This window comes from Gracilinanus agilis, chromosome 2, assembly GCF_016433145.1.
Source record: "Gracilinanus agilis isolate LMUSP501 chromosome 2, AgileGrace, whole genome shotgun sequence".
Taxonomy (NCBI): domain Eukaryota; kingdom Metazoa; phylum Chordata; class Mammalia; order Didelphimorphia; family Didelphidae; genus Gracilinanus; species Gracilinanus agilis.
The window spans coordinates 309,369,424-309,385,919 of record NC_058131.1 but is presented as its reverse complement, the minus strand read 5'-3'; the positions used below and the strand labels follow the sequence as shown (position 1 = coordinate 309,385,919).

General features: G+C 36.6%; 1 long non-coding RNA gene across 2 annotated transcripts in view; it reads left to right on the top strand.

Moving 5' to 3' along the window:
- LOC123235326 overlaps window positions 1-16,496 on the top strand; it is a 173,901-nt gene that overhangs the window by 17,116 nt on the left and 140,289 nt on the right. For both annotated transcript variants that reach the window (XR_006505383.1, XR_006505382.1), the window contains one exon: window positions 731-807. This is a non-coding gene — a long non-coding RNA (uncharacterized LOC123235326). The remainder of the gene's footprint in view (window positions 1-730; window positions 808-16,496) is intronic.

The following is a 16,496-nucleotide window of genomic DNA, read 5'->3' as shown; positions in this document are numbered from 1 at the left end:
CCCCCCCCCCCGCACCCCCCCCTACCCTTGGCCCATGCGCGTTTCCACTAGTTTTGTCATGTGTCCTTGAACAAGACCAATTTTTTTTTTTTTAAAGAAAGTTATCTAGAAACTAAAAGAAATTCTAGACTTACCTTAGAATAATAGACCCTCTGAAGTGGAACTTTAGGGCAGAGGTGTTAAACATGGGGTCCATGGGTTTTACCGTCTGTGACACCAAGTATAGTCCAAACCAAATTAAAATGTAATTGGGAAATATTTAACAAAATAAAAACCCAGTAAAACACAGATAATATTATATTTAAAAACTAAATAATATTTGACTCTCAGGGATCCTTATTTATCTATCAGTGGCCCTCATTTCTATTTGAGTTTGATACTACTGCTTTAGAAGATTATCTAGTCCAATTCTCTTAATTAACAGAGGAGAAAACTGAGGTCTTGGGAGTTCAAGTGACCTGTAGTAGGTCCTGCTGCTGGCTAGAGGCAGAAAAGATTAGAATGCAGGCCTCCAAATGCCTCTAGCTTGTCCATGCTGTCTTTGACTGGCTCACTTAGCTTCCTTGACAGGGATGCAGAGCTGAGCAAAGATTAACAATTAGAAATGCAAAATGTCTGGATGTCTAGGGAATTATTTTCCTTATGAGAAAGAGAACAAATGGAAGCTGGGTTTTAAAAAAGTGAATGCTATTGACTCCATGTTATTTGTATTTCCCTTTTTTTTCTCTAGGGGCTACAGAAGAACTTTGGAGGCAGGGGATGATGAGGGGTTCCAGGGCCAAATCTGCTTTCACCACATGTTGCCAGGTATATTAGTCATTCATTGCTCAGTGGATTTCTTTTAATGATGTATTTTGGTTGGAAAAACCTTGGCAAGATGTCAGAGTGTTAATGTAACAGTTTGTTTTTCAGGGTTCTTTGGAACCTAAAGTGCGCACGCCAACAAAAAAAACAGCGTATAATGCAAATGATATATATGGATGGGCAATTTATGTATAGATAATAGTATCAATCACTAAAAGAAAAAAATTTTAGTTTAGTAATTTCTAACCAATATTATTCAGTAATTGTAGTTTTAAGATTCTAGTGATAGCTTACATATTTATAACTTGCAAGGCTTTTTCTACACAGCACTCCTGTGTTAGTGCAATTTCTTATTATCATTATTCCACTGATGAGAAAATTAAGGCCCAGAGATGGAAAGCAACTTGACCATGATGACAAATAACTAATCAATGTTCCAAGTAGAATTTTAACACAAGACTTGAGGTCTAGTACTTTCCCCACCATATTACATACTACCTCTCAAAAAAAAAGTCCATTAATATTACCTAATCCTTCAAAGCCTCTCTATCTCTGTCTCTTTCCTATCTCCCTTTTCCTCCCATGACTTTTAACAATTCATTATCACTTAAAGGCTATAAAAAATAGAAGATCAAAGAGCCAATATCTTTGCGTGGCTAGTGTTGTTTTAAGTTTTAACTCTAAGGTGGTGCCTCACTTTCATTTCATTTTTGAGGACTACTCTTTTAATTTGGTTATACTAGGATAACTTCTTCTCTTAGCCACACTCATAGAACAACTCAATTGATACTATGAAAGGAAAAAGACTTTTGTAATGAGATATGACCTTTTCCTAATTTAGGCTTCCATGAAATGTCTTATATTCCTTTGAATTATGGATGAGTCAATGATACTTTTTTCTTTTCTTTTCAGAAGTTTGGGGCACTTGGGGAAATTGATCTAGACAAGATTATATTTAAATCCAATTGTTCTAATTTAAACAATACAAAATTATTCTAGTAAGGAATCACCTACTGTCTCATAGAGGGTTTCTAAAATGACAATCTTCAGGAATTACCTTGTATATTGGCAAGATTTACCCCCCAGATTTACTTGTAAGACAAATGGTTAGAAGCTTTTGACTTTCATTCAAATTTGTAGAAATGTTAAACATGGTATTTGACATGATTTTGAATAAAAGAAGCAAGGTCAGATAGGGGAAAATAGTAAAATAGGCAAGTTGTTCATTTAGGACAGTGGAAAAAGTAAAAACTGGGTTTAAAGCTACCTCTGTTACTTACTACTTTGGGCAAATCAGTTAATTTCTATGGGCCTCAGTTTACTCTTCTGAAAAATGAACAAATTGCACAAGATGTTCCTTGAGCTCTTTCTCTATGAATCTATAGTTGGGAGATTTCTCTGATCAGCACCCTTTTCTCCTTTGCTGGTCTTTACTCCTCATTTCTCCCATCTCTTTGCACCTATCCTGAGTCCATTCTTAAATCAATTCAGCCAACATTGTTGATGACTTATTATATGCAAGATGATACCTAAGGTACTGTAGAAGAGATACAAAGGTAAATAAGGCTTAGACTCTGGCCTCAAGGAGCTTCTACAGGAATAGATGTGCTTTTCTTTTTTTTTCTCCCCCTCTTCCCTTCCATAATCCATTTTATAAGTTTAGAGTTAGAAGGTGCCATCTAGTCCAACCCCCTCATTTTGTAGATGAGGAAACCAAGGTTGAGTTGCTCAGAATGATACAGCTAATATGTTTCCAAGGCAGGTTTTGAATTCGGGTCTTTCTGTAACCTCTCTCCTGTCTCTGCCAAGGAATACCTCTTGCCAGGAACACTAATGATCTTCCCCCACCCCTGTCTTTTAAAAGGTCCTGTTAGTGACATTTAGGGCTAAAAGGTTTACTGATCTTTGATCTAAGACCAAACTGGAACTTATACTAGAAGCTCTAGGTCTGACTCACTTCATGTTCTTAGTTGAACATCTCTTTCCAAAGTTAAGTCCTATATTTGACATTTTGAACTGAATGCCATATAGATTATTTGAATTCAATTCGTCTAAAAGAGGGCTCATTACTTTTCCTCAAAACTCACTCTTTGTTTCAATTTCCCTATTTCTTCTGACCTTCCATTATCCTTCTAGTTACCCAGGTTCACACTAGTGGAGTAATTTTTGACTCCTCTCCCTTACTATCCAGTCAATTTGCAGATCTTTATAATATCTCTTTTATACTGGTGCTCTTCTCCCTGATTCAGATCCTCATTATCTCACTCCTAGACTATTGCCTAGTCCAGTGATGGGCAAACTATGGCCTGTGGCCAGATGTGGCTCCCTGAAATGTTCTATCCTGCTGGGGGACATTATTCCTAATCTGACGAATACAATGAGTAGGATACAATACAATGAAACTTTGAAAGAGTTGCCTTAGAAACAGACTGACAGATGAGTATTTCCTTTCCTTTGGCTCCCTCTTTAATAAGTTTGCCCATCACTGGCCTAGGCTAATTTCCTTTTGGATTTTCATGTTTTTCATCCATTCTACACAGAGCTGCCAGAGTGATTTTCCTAAAGCACAAGTTAGACCATGGCACATTCCTGGTCAATGGACTCTAATGCTGCTTATTATCTCTAGTATTAAATATTAATTATTTTGGAATTTAAAGCCCTTCAGAATGTGATTTTAATTTGCCTCTAAAGCCTTAGTATATATTATTCCTCTTCAAACTCACTGGGTTACAACCAAACTGTGTTTCTGAAGGCTGTCTCCTATGCCTTAAATGCATGCCTTTCCTCATCTCAAACTCAAAATTCCTCATTTTCTTCAAAGTTGTGTACAAGAGACATCTATATGAAGCTTTTCCTGATTCCTGTTGCTCAAAGTACAGTCCCTTCCTTTGCTGCCAAATTACCTTATATTTATTTTGTATATGCTTATTTATTTATATTTGTACTTTTAATATACTTTTACATTATTATGTAGGTGTAAATATCTTTCCCAGCAGAATGTAAGTTCTTTGAGGGCAGAAGCTATTTCATTTCTGTAATGGTTAGCATATAGCATAGGCACTTAATATTTGTTGGTTGATTTTTATTCTCTGCTGATGGTCTGAAGTTCAACTAATCTTTCCTATTATATAATTGCTAATTATGATATTAACTAATAGTGCTTAAAGTATGGTACCATTTCAGGGGGATTTGCATTTTAAAATAGAACTATATGATCTGTAGTGACAGTAGCTTATAGAGCTGTGCAAATCTCCCTTCTCTGAATCAGATAGAACAGTGGTTCTGTGATAATTAAATTAAGTCTACACTGCCCATCTTTAGATTTAATCACCAAAGGTGAGAGCACCTTCCAATTCTGGGAGGTCCTAACCCACATGTGCTAGAGTGAGTAACAATCAGAATCAAGGGACTGCCCCCTACACTTTCTATGAGAAAGCGTCTATTGTGATTGGATACAAAGGCTAAGGGAAGGCACCCAAAGTGATATATATGTGGCCCTTCCAAGGAGGGAGGAGAGGAGTGAGGCTGCTGGTTTGGTGAAGGGGACCTGAGGGAACTTTGTTGGTTCGTGACTGAGACTGTTCCATGTAAGTTTAAAGACTGAATCTTCCTGAACTTTTATTAAGAAACTTCTTTTTATAGACTCTGTGAATGAAGTTTTTCTCCATTCACCTCTAGGCCTCAGGCCCTTTAACCCTCTGCTGAGGGTTAAACTGGACTAGTCAGTGGGATAGATTCCTATTTCAGTACTTCCTCTCTTCTCATGTAAATAAATTTCCATAAAAGTCAATTTTGATTTGAGATTATTCTTAATTGAGGATTGATAATAGTTCAATCTTCTGGTGACCATCTTTAATATATTGAACCCATAAAACCCCTTTTTCACCCTTACATTTTCCAAACTTTTTTGGCCTACCACCCTCTTTCCAGAAAAAATATTACTTAGAGCCCCCTGGAAATTATGAAACTATTTATTGAACTCAGAATAGAATGTAATACAAAAAAAGTGTGGCCATCACCTCCCCACTGGATTACTACAGCACCCACCAGGGAGTGGTGGCATCCACTTTGGGAATCACTGAGATAGAGGAATTGCCATCTCCCATCTTCCATATCTTTCTGGAGAAATGAGTAAATATGGGCTCAGTATGCTCCATTTGAAAAGTTGCTGACACTTGATCTATTTAGTCTGTTCTGTCATACCTTAGAGCAAAGAGCCTAGTAGTTTTATTTGGTAGCAGTGGGAATTTTCTCAGGTTGATAAACAACTATTTGACACCACAGCTAGCTTTGCACTATTCTTCCTTTCCTCATATTAGCTTTGAGTATACTTCTGTGAACCATCTTAACTATTACAGAGTTAGTTATCTTCAAGGCCTAATAATGGGATTTGGATTTCTGGATCATGACTTAAAATACAGGAACAGTGGGCTTTTGGCTAGGGTTGCATCTAATGAGAGTAAACACATGATTTTGTTGGAGTCCCATAACTATGATTAAGAGGGTTTTTAACTAAAAAAAGGAAGGGGAAAGTCAAATAAAAAAGACTAGAAGGCATAACAGAGGAGAAGAACATCAGTAAAGGGAACAATAATTTATAGGAGATAATACTCAATAAGGGAGCCAACAAAAACAAAAACAAAACAAATATAAAAGTCATGCACAGAATTAGATATCTAATGCAAACACACTAAATGTGTCTAGTAAACAAAGTGAACTAGAGTTCCTTATTCAAGGAGGCAAATTCAAGTTCATAAATGTTGTAATATACTGGCTGGTTAGTAATGGCAATCCCGTTGATGGGGGCTAATGAGTGTTAAGAGTAGATCATAGGATTATTCCTAGAATCCTGAGGTTAATAGCTGTCCTTCTAGGGCCATTTGAACATGAGTTGGAGCGGTAGTCCTAAAGAAGGTCTTACATATAAAAGTCAACAAACGATTTGGAAAAGGTGGAAGAGAAGAGTTGAAAAGACTAACAATATAATTAGTTTTTTAATTAATGAGTTGGGTCTGTGTGTTATTCATCCATCACATGCTTATATGTGTGCTTTCAACTTATTTTTGCTAAAATCTGATTGGATTGTTTACAAAAGTAAGCTAACAGTTTAATATTTTGTTTCATTTGAAAAGGAACCAAGAAAACTTTGGGCATAGCATGGAAAAATTTAAAACAAAATGAATTTGTATTATGTAGATGACTTTTCAGACCAACTCTGCTATATTTTCAGGTTAAAATTTTCAAAGACCAAAGAGTTGGTATTTTAGCTACAACAATGACATCTAGGGGTTGGTTTCTGTGAATTTAATCTTGGATACATCTCATCTACACTTTGAAAAAGAAACATAGTGATTCGTTGATTACATCCAAATTATCTGCTGAGAAGTTATAAATTCATTTATATCCTAATGATGTTATAACAGTGGCCATGACATTTTTCCTTTTTGTTTTGTTAGGCCTTGCCTACAATAGAGCTTCTTCTGTCATTTAATGATTCTACTTTCTTTTTAAAATTGCAAAACAATGAATCTCTCTGTTTGCTTAATATACTCATTTTTTCCATGACACTTTAACAAATGATTAGGCATTCTTCTTAGTGAATTGTTCTTCTCAGTCATTCTCTCAACCATTATATTTGATTTGTTCTACAAACAGGCTTTACTCAGCAGTCCTTCCTCTCTATTGACTTGAGGGACAAGCGCATGAACTAAAAAGGACTGAGTTCAGGCTCTTGCTCCTTCGTGCTTTTTACTTTTTGCCCACCAAGTAGTTCTGCTATTTGACAGGCAATCTCCTCTCTGTCTCCTGCCTTTATTTGATTATTTTAAACCTGGGCTTTGCCCAGTTGTGCTGGTCACATGACTTCATTGCTTTTGCTGTCAGACTTGTAGGCAGTCTCTGTTTAGTCGGTCAGATAACAGCATTGATTGAACACCCTCTCTACAGAGTCTTATATTAGGTCTTTCGGGATGAGGGTAGGGTTAAGGGAGATGAGAGAGAGGAAGGAGATAAAATGGTTACAGAAGACATGATTTCTGGCCTTGTAGAACTTAGAATCTGTTTAAGGAGACTAATGTGTCAAAATATGAAATAAAATAGACATTAAAATGCAAATAAAAACAAGAGTATTATGGCCCATCTATCATTTGGGTTCTGCCATCTGATGCAACAAGCCTAGGTACAGTTGGATTCTAACTTTTTTTTTTGTTGGATTCTAAAGAATCTAACAAATTCTTTCTGACTTATTTTTTGGCCCCTGCCAAAGGTAACTCTGAGAACTTCAACATATGCTTTATTTTGTTCTCATGTCACATGAAAATATCAATTTGTATGGTTCTTTCTCAAATGGGTCATCTATTCCAGCATTCAGGCTAACAAGACATGAAAAATAAAATAGATTTTATTAATACAACTAAAAAACAAAACAAATAACAACAATGAGTCCAGAAAGGACTCATTACTCAAACTACCTGAACCCATAAATATGAAGTAAACTCACCTACCCTTTCTGGCAAGCCTATTCCTTCCAGGATTCTGAGAGAATTGAAATATCCCATTCTTTTCATTCCTGATTCTATCCTTGGTTAAGAATCCTCTAATTTTGGGAAAGAACTTGAGTTTGCCAGAGAATCAACTCCTGAAACCCTCACTTTGCTTGACTTATAATAATAGTGTGAGGCAATAGTTGGCTGAGTTCTTCCACGGTGAAGTTCTTTGCCTTGTTCCTTCTCTGCTGACCTCTCCTCTGATCTTCTGTAGTTCCCTGACATGTTCATTTTACTCTCTTCCCAGTGACCACATAGAAAAGGGGTCAGCAATGTATGGCTCTTGAACCATATCTGGCTCTTTTGAGGGCCAGCTATGGCTCTTTCTGCAGGAGCCATAAAGTCAACCGCGGCACAGTAACTAACAGTTTATGCATGACATTGTGTGTCATGTGATACATCATGTGATCCTTTCGGTACTGCTACTATCTTCTAAGATAGAAGGCTCCCTCATTGATATTGCCCTGGGAGATGAATCCTGGTCTTTAGTTAGGCTTAGTAGGTGTGCTGTGTGTTCCTCCTTCTGCCCTCCTTTTACTCTTTCCACACCTGTTACTGACATCTTGGGCTTCTGTATGGTGATTGATCACTTTTTTCTACATTCTCTACCCCTCTGCCTCTGATTTACATGGCTTTATCTCAGTGCATTCATGGAGTCTGTACTCCCTATTTGTGGGATTGTTATTGTTTTAAACTTTTCTACCTGCTCTTAAAGGGGAACTATAGTCAGATTACATCTTTACATATGCTTCATTAGTGAGAAGTATTTCTCCCCAGTAGTTGTTTCATTTGATACAGAAAGCTTGAGTAGGCAACACTGATAAACACTTGTACTAGGAAATGTGTGTGATGTGTCCTGGCCAGTTTTCCATGAAAAGGTACCCTCCTCCCCCACTACTTACTAATGCCTGCATACAAGTCATGTTATTTTCTGAAATCTCCCGATCTCCTACTTAATTTATGTGGCCAAATGGCTTAACCAGCAGGCCGGCAGCTTTTTCTTCTCCTTTTGCCTGACTTGAGAGAGGGAGAGGAAAAAGTATTCTTCCCTGAATTTTTCTCTCTTTATTTCAGCAATTTTCCTAGTGTAAAGGAGTTTTATATGTATGTGTGCAGTTATATCAGTACTATAGTGCCCTGTTAAGTCTTGTTTTTTGATTAATAATCAAAATAATTTTGATTAATAATCAGCAAAACCATGCAGCACCACAAGTCACATTAATGTACTTTATTCATCATTGGTTAGCACATAATAACGTTATTAAAAATAGTTCAGAGACTTATTGTACTTTAAAAGTGTTGTTCTTACATAAAATGCACATATTTACTTGTATTCAGTGTTAAACATATTGTATGGCTCTCACGAAATGACATTTTAAAAAATGTGGCGTTTATGGCTCTCCCGGCCAAAAAGGTTGCAGACCCCTGACATAGAACCACTGCTATAAACCCTATGGCTTTATCATTTCTTTCATAATCTGACCTCATGAGGTGACTACAAAACTTTTGATTAAACCTTTTTAAACAAAAGCTCTTTAGTTCTTACTATTCCTAGATGAATTAGGATGATGATTTTTTTACTCCTCCTTCCTTGTTAGAAAGTTTAGGTATTGTATCAGCATCTCCTATTGATGTTTTGGGGTTTGGGGAAAAGCACTTGGAAACTTTTTTGATTACATTTTCCAATTTCCATCTTCCTCCTACTGCCTGGAGTTGAGGGGTGGAAGGAGGAAACAAAGGCAATAGGTGCTAAGGTAATCCTGGATAATGGCAAAGTCATATTCTCATTTATTTTGGTGATGTCTAAGGTCATTCCTAAAACAGGACTATCCTATTATACTTTCCAGAGAGTAACAGAGAAATTGGAAAAGGTCCACAGAACTCTATAATGCTGGAATTATGAATCCATAGCTCCTTTGGGTATGAGATAAATGCTTAATGACTGTTAACAGGGAGAAGTTTTATCTTGGAGCAGAAGGAAACTTATCTGGGGGAAAACCTTGATCTAGGTTGTAATAAGAGGGAATAAATCACAGCAAACACAAGGTTATGTTGTGCTAGACCAGGATTCATAGCATCACATGATTCAAAAGTGCAAAGAATATGTAGTCCTGCCCTTTTGTTTTACAGATGAGGAAACCTATGCCCACAAAGTTCAAATGACCTGTTGGAGCACCCATAGACTCTCTGTAATAGATCTGGGTTTTGAATCCAGGCCCTCTTGATTCTAAATCTGGTGCATTTTCCATTATACTTCACCACAATATATTAGAATATTAGATCCAAAGCACAAAGTAGAATCCAGGAAAGGAGTCCACAGATTTTAGAAGTGGGAAGCTAGCATAAAACACCTGTCAGGGTGAATGTGTTACAATGGGGAGTGGAAGGCACTGGGGAAATGATGGTCCATTTCATGTGACTTCCCTGCCTTAGGAATCATAAAAAACAATTTGACTAGGACATTCCTACCCATATTCTTTTATGTTGGCAGTGTCATGGGTACAAATTATAATCCTTGTGTTGGAGGACAAAAATAATACATGCATTATAGATTTCCTATATTATAATAAAAGAGAGTTACTATCCAGTGTTAAATTTTTATAAGGTAGGATCTTACAGTATTATCAAAACTTTGAAGATGCTTTATACTTTGGTTCTGTAGTCCTGTATAGTGTGGATTGCATATAATAAAACCCTGATCAACTACAAAGCTCATGGGAATAATGGGGTGATTGGATCTTCTGGTTAACCTTGAATTTTTATTTCAATCCTTGTTAAAGAATTTTTTTCTAAAATAGGTTATTCTGGGTCAGAATTCTGGCTTAGTGGATAGTGGAGACAGGAGGTCTTAGGTTCAATCTGATCTCAGATACTTTCTAGCTATGTGACCCTGGGCAGGTCACTTAAGCTCAATTGCCCCTAGCCTTTACTGCTCTTCTGCCTTGGAACCATTACTTAGTATTGATTCTAAGACAGAAGGTAAAGGTTTAAAAACATAGGTTAGTCCATGTTTCTAGCTTAATAAGTGAAGTATACTGGACATCATAGGCTCTTCCTTTGCTTATTGAGGATTTTCTAGGATCTCTGGGTAATCATTCCCCACCCCTTTTTAAAAAACCTTTATCTTCTGCCTTAGAAGAAAGGCCAGATGGGATAGGAGAGAAAGAAGATGGATTTCATGTCAGAAAAAATCTGGATTCAGATCCTTCCTCCTTTACTTTTTTGTTTTTAAACCCTTACCTTCTGTCTGAGAATCAATATTATGTGTTGGTTCCAAGGCAGAAGAGTGGTAAGGGCAATGGGGACAGGGTCACACAACTAGGAAGTGTCTGAGGCCAGATTTGAACATAGGATCTCCCATCTCTAGGCCTAGCTCTCACTCCACTGAACCACCCAGCTGTATGTATGCTGCTACCCCTTCCTCCCCTCTTACTTTTTGGCTATGAGATCATACACAAATCTTGCAACCTGTCGGGTTCTCAGTTTCCTCTGTAAGAGGGAAATTTAGGTATTTTATAGATATATATTTAAAACGTGGCTGCCAGGAATCAACAATTCAGATTGATTCTGTAATTAAATCAGACCCAAGTCAGTCATCTGGTTAAGGCAGTTTTATTTTACAACTAGGAAGGTAAAAGGTATAGGAATAAAGAGAAAGGGAGAGGCTAGTCCAGGCCTGCAGAGGCTAGGACGGAGAGAGAAGGTTAAAAGGCTAAATAAATGAAGCTACAAGCCACAAGGCCTAGCAACCAGATAGGCTAGTGCCTGCTTAAGGCAGAGTTTGGAAGTGGCCCAGGTAGGCCAAGGAAGTCAGCCTAACTTACCCATGTGATCATTCAGAGTAGAAGCTGTCTGTGGTCTCCTCTGAGATCCATCAGCACCAAGTTCAAAGCAGGAACTCCTCCACAGGAAGTAGCCAACATACTTAAAGAGATAGTGTCACTTCCCACGGGTCCACCTCTAATTCAAGTGGACAAATGGCAGTCTCTACACTGATTTGGACTACCCAAAGGGCAGTTCTTGATTTGTTACTTATTGTCACGTGTGGGTAACTTGTCTCCCCTCCCCATTAAGGAAGGTGAGGGTGACATTTCTATGCCTAGGTTGAGAAGGGTTTTGACTATGAATGGGCTAGAGCTAATTCTATTTACACACCTCATTTTCAAAATGGGAATATGGTGCCTATTGTACCTGCCCTATGGTTGATAGAAGGATCAAATGAGATAATATATGTAAGACACTATATAAATGTCAGCTATTATTGTTGAGGAATGTAAAATGAGTGGGACATTAATTTGGCTCTGTAATGAATGCAGAAACTACCTAAGAAGTTTGTCTTTCCAATAAACCTCAGTTATCAGCTTGGCTTGTTGCTTCTTTCTCCTAAAAGTTAAGTGGAGAAAAATTCCAACTAATTGAATGTAGCAGTTAGTCAAGGTTGTTCCACATATGAATGCTGTGGGAATTTGGATGAAAGGAGCACTTTGGTAATTCCAATTTAGCTCTGATACCTGGAGGCAAAATTCATTGAGTTAATTGGAAAAAAAAAAACCCCAAATCAGAATCCTATAGTTGGAAGAGATGGCACAGTGTCATTTATTCCATCTTAATGCCTCTGGGAAGAATCCCACCCAAAATCACTCCAGAAAGATAGTGAACCATTCTTTTCTTAAAAATTTGCAAAGATTTGCTTCACTGATCTCAAGTTTAAAATGTTACATTGCTCCAGTGCTAAATTTATGAGCTGAGAGATTATCAAATGGGTTTGGAATTTGGAGGGGGAGATTTGTAATTTGTAATCTGCCTCAAGTCTGTTAAATGAGGCTCCCAGCTGAGCAGATAAAAGAAAATCAACATGTAAAACTGGTGGAATGAAGGGTCATTGCCTAAATGCCTCCCTTCTTTAGGAGAATTTTTTTTATCCCCTTTATTTCTATTTTAGTTTGCATACTCAGGAACCATACAGGAAGAAGCAAAACTGAGTAGTTGGTGGTTATAGCCTCTATCAGAGCTGGAAAAGTATAAATGCTTTTATCTGTGGGAACATATGGACAAGGAATTCATATAAACCATGCTACTAACCACTTATTTAATAAAAGATATTTTAAAGACCTAATTTAGGGCAGAATTGATCTCAATTCTGGGACGGGAGGTGAATGGTCATAAAAAAGTAGACATTTCTTACCTTCAGTGAGGTTATGATCTAGTTTGAGAGAAATGCATGCTTTACATAGAAGAAACAACTGGAGAATATAGACAATTTCAGTTCAAGTCAACATATGTTTACTAAGAACCTGCTTCATGGCAATATAATAATTTTTAAAAATTTACTTTTTAATATCTTATCTTTATTTTATTTTAATAACAAATTTCCATGTAAGTTTTCCAAAGTTACAGGATTCATGTTGTCTTCTTCCCTTCTTCCCTCCCCGCTTCCAGAGTTGATAAGCAATTCAATCTGTGTTATACATGATAATGTAAAACATTTTTCCATATTATTCATTTTTGTAAGTGAATAATGTTATAAAACTAAAACGCCAAATATATACCCAATTAAACAAATGAGAAATCATGTATTTTCATCTGCATTTATACTTCAATAGTTCTTTCTCTGGAGGTGGATAGCATTCTTTTCCCCAAGTCCCTCAGAATTGTCTTGGGTCAATGTATTGCGTTAGCAAAGTCTGTCACATTTGATCATTCCACAATATTTCAGTTACTGTGTACAATGTTCTCCTGGTTCTGCTTATTTCGTTATTTTCATCAGTTCATGTAGGTCTTTCTAATTCTTCTGAAATTATCCTGTTCATCATTCCTTATAGCACAATGGTATTCCATCACCATCATATTCCACAATTTGTTCAGCCATTCCCCAATAGAGGGACACCCCTTTAGTTTCCAATTCTTTGTCACCACAAAAAGCACAGTTATAAATATATATATTTAAAAATCTTATCTTCCATCTTAGAATGAATACTATATATTGGTTCCAAGGCAGAAAGTGGTAAGGGCTAGGCAATGGGGGTTAAGTATCTTGCCCAGGGTCACACAGCTAGGAAGTGCCTGAGGCCAGATTTGAACTAAGGACCTTCTGTCTCTAGACTTGGCTTTCAATCCATTGAATTACCCAGCTACCCCAGCTATAAATATTTTTGTACAAACAGGTCCTTTCCCAATTTTTTTATCTCTTTGGGATACAAATTTAGTAGTAATATTGCTGGATCAAAAGGATCCAAATTAATAATTACAAAATTAGTAATTAATAATAATAATTCCAAATTGCCCTCCAGAATGGTTGAACCAATTCACAACTCCACCAGCAATGCATTGGTGTCCCAATTTTGCCACATTCCCTCCAATATTTATTATTTTCTTTTACTGTCACATAGGCCAATTTGATAGATATAAGGTGGTAGCTTAGAATTGTTTTAATTTGTATTTCTCTAATCAATAGGGATTTGGAACATTTTTTCATATGATTATTGATAGCTTTGATTACTTCATCTGAAAATTACCTATTCATATCCTTGGACCATATATCAATTGGGGAATGACTTGGGATTCTTATAAACTTGGCTTTCCCAGTGTCTTGCTTCCCTTCTAATCTTGGTTGCATTGGTTTTGTTGGTACAACCCCTTTTTAATTTAATATAAATTATTCATTTTGCATCTTGTAATATTCTCTATCTCTTGTTTGGTCATAAATACATATGATGATTTTTTTAAAAAACCTGTCATTTTTTTCTTTCAAGAATTTTACAGTCTGGTAAGGATAGATAATTCAATCACCTCAGTTCACATTTATTAAATTTCTACTATGAGCAAAGCATTTAGGATAGAAAAAATGTGAAAAAGGCCACAGTACTTGCCCACCAGTAATTTATAATCTAGCAGGAAGAAAGTATCAGATACACAAAGAAGCACTTATAAGTTAAAATATAATAAGAGTTAAAGAAATATGCAGAAAAAATAATTGAGGAGGGAGAGATCAGAAAAGGCATCATGGAGGAGGTTCCACCAGAATTGGAGCTTGAAGGATGAAATTTAACAGGTGGAGATGAGAAGGGAGTTTTTTTAGGCATGGAGGACAGTTTTCATGAATGTGGCATCATGAGAATGTAGGTTGAAGATGAGATCAGGGAATAGTACTATGACAATTTAGATGCAGTATAAACGGGTAAAGGTGATGATGTATAAGGCTTAGAAAAGTAGGTTGGAGTCAAACTGTGGAGGCTAAGTTTTTTCTAATTTATCCTATAGGAAATAGGGAGTAATTAAAGGTCTTTTGTTTTGTTTTAAATATTTTTTAGCAAGGGAGTCACATATTTGGATCTTTGCATTTATTTGGGTGATTTGAAAAGGATAGAGATTGGAAGCAAGGAAAACAGTTAATAGCCTGTATCAATAATTAATGCAAGTGGTGATGAAGTGCTGAACTATGGTCCTGGTGGCATGTGACCAGAGAAGGGGAAATATATTAAAGATTCTGTGGAGGAAGAATTATTAGGTCTTGGCAACTTTTTGGTTGTTGAGAGAGGAAAGAGTCAAAGATAACTTCAAGATTTGAGTCAGAATAAATGGGAGGATGATAAAATAACTCACCTTATAGCACCTTAAGGTTTACAAAAGAATAAGCCGACTTTAGTAGAAGTATAGTACTTCAAAGGAAGAACAGATATTTTGGGTGAAGTTCTGTTCAGTCTTAGCTATGTGAACATAGATAAGTTTATGGAGCTAGAGATACATCTAGACAAAGACTTTATGTAGGCAGTTAGAAATGAAATTCTAGATGTAAGGGGAAGATTTTAGGGCTAGATTTATAATAGATGTGGGAGACATCTGCATAGAGATGATAACAGAGAACAGAGGGATGGAGAAATTTACTCAGGGAGTGACTATAAAGGGAGAAAAGTAGTCCAGAGCCTTAGGGGAGATATGAATTTAGGGGGATGTTGGAGGAAAATGGTTGAACATAGGATACTGAGAAGGAGTGGTCATACAGGTCAGAGAAGGGTGAAGAGAGCATAACATCATGGGATCCAAGGGATGAAAGAAGGAAGGGATGATCAATAGTGTCAAATGCTGTAGAACAGTCAAAGAAGTTGAAGAATGAAAAAAGGATTCCATTTATTAATTATGTTTGTTGGTGATCCTGAGAGAGGGTCGTTTCAGGGGAGTGATAGGGGAGGAAGATAAATTACAATTAGAGATAAAATAAGTTTTATTATCTAGATGGTGATAATACAGTATATGCTTTTATATAAGTACTGAGAAACACAAAGCAAGAAAGTGATCACTATAGGCCAAGATTTGCCAGAAAACCTTAGAAGAGTTAAACATTGTGTTGGGTGTTGAAGAAAGTGGTTGATATGTATTGTCAGAGATGAGGCAGAAAGATATTTCAGGAAGGAATAGAATCATTAGCAAAGACTACAATAATGGAATGATAAAATCATTTATATATATCTGACATAGAGAACAGTGAATCTTCTTTAACATATTCCTTTCAATCTCAGTCCTTTATAGTATGGAATTTCTTGGGATTATATATAACTCTTTTGGGGGGAACAGTTTTATTTGCTTGGAGACCAAATATGCATCACTGTCATTTTGTCAGGTTCTTTCTGGTATGCCCAGATGCTTCCTTAGAAGCATTTTCCTCATTCTTCTCATGTCACCAGAACTATATTAAAATGGAGTTCACTTTATTTTTCTGTGCAGAGAGTTTTCAAGCTGAAGTCAGGTACTGTAATGCCATCAGAGAGCCTAAGAGCAAATGAGATTTTAAAGTTGTTAGGGCATTTTGGCATTCAGTTCCCTGGGATGAAAAAAGTGTCTTGTCTGGTAATTGCAATTAATGGCCCTGCTATTCAAGCATATCCGTCAATAAATCTCCTCTAATAACTTATTGGGCACAGTAGTTGCCATAGTTATGTCTCTAAAGTGAGCACTAGGTAGTTGACTATGACACTGACCTTATTGGGGTCAAGATTGCTTCCTGATTGTATGACTCTATATCCCAAGAATTAAAGTTACTCTCTGAAGTATTGGCCTTGGGCCAATTTAAGGACAAGCTTAGCTTCTCAGCTCAACTATTAGGAAATTTCTTGTAAATTTTTTGAATGCTGAATAAAAATATGTGATAAT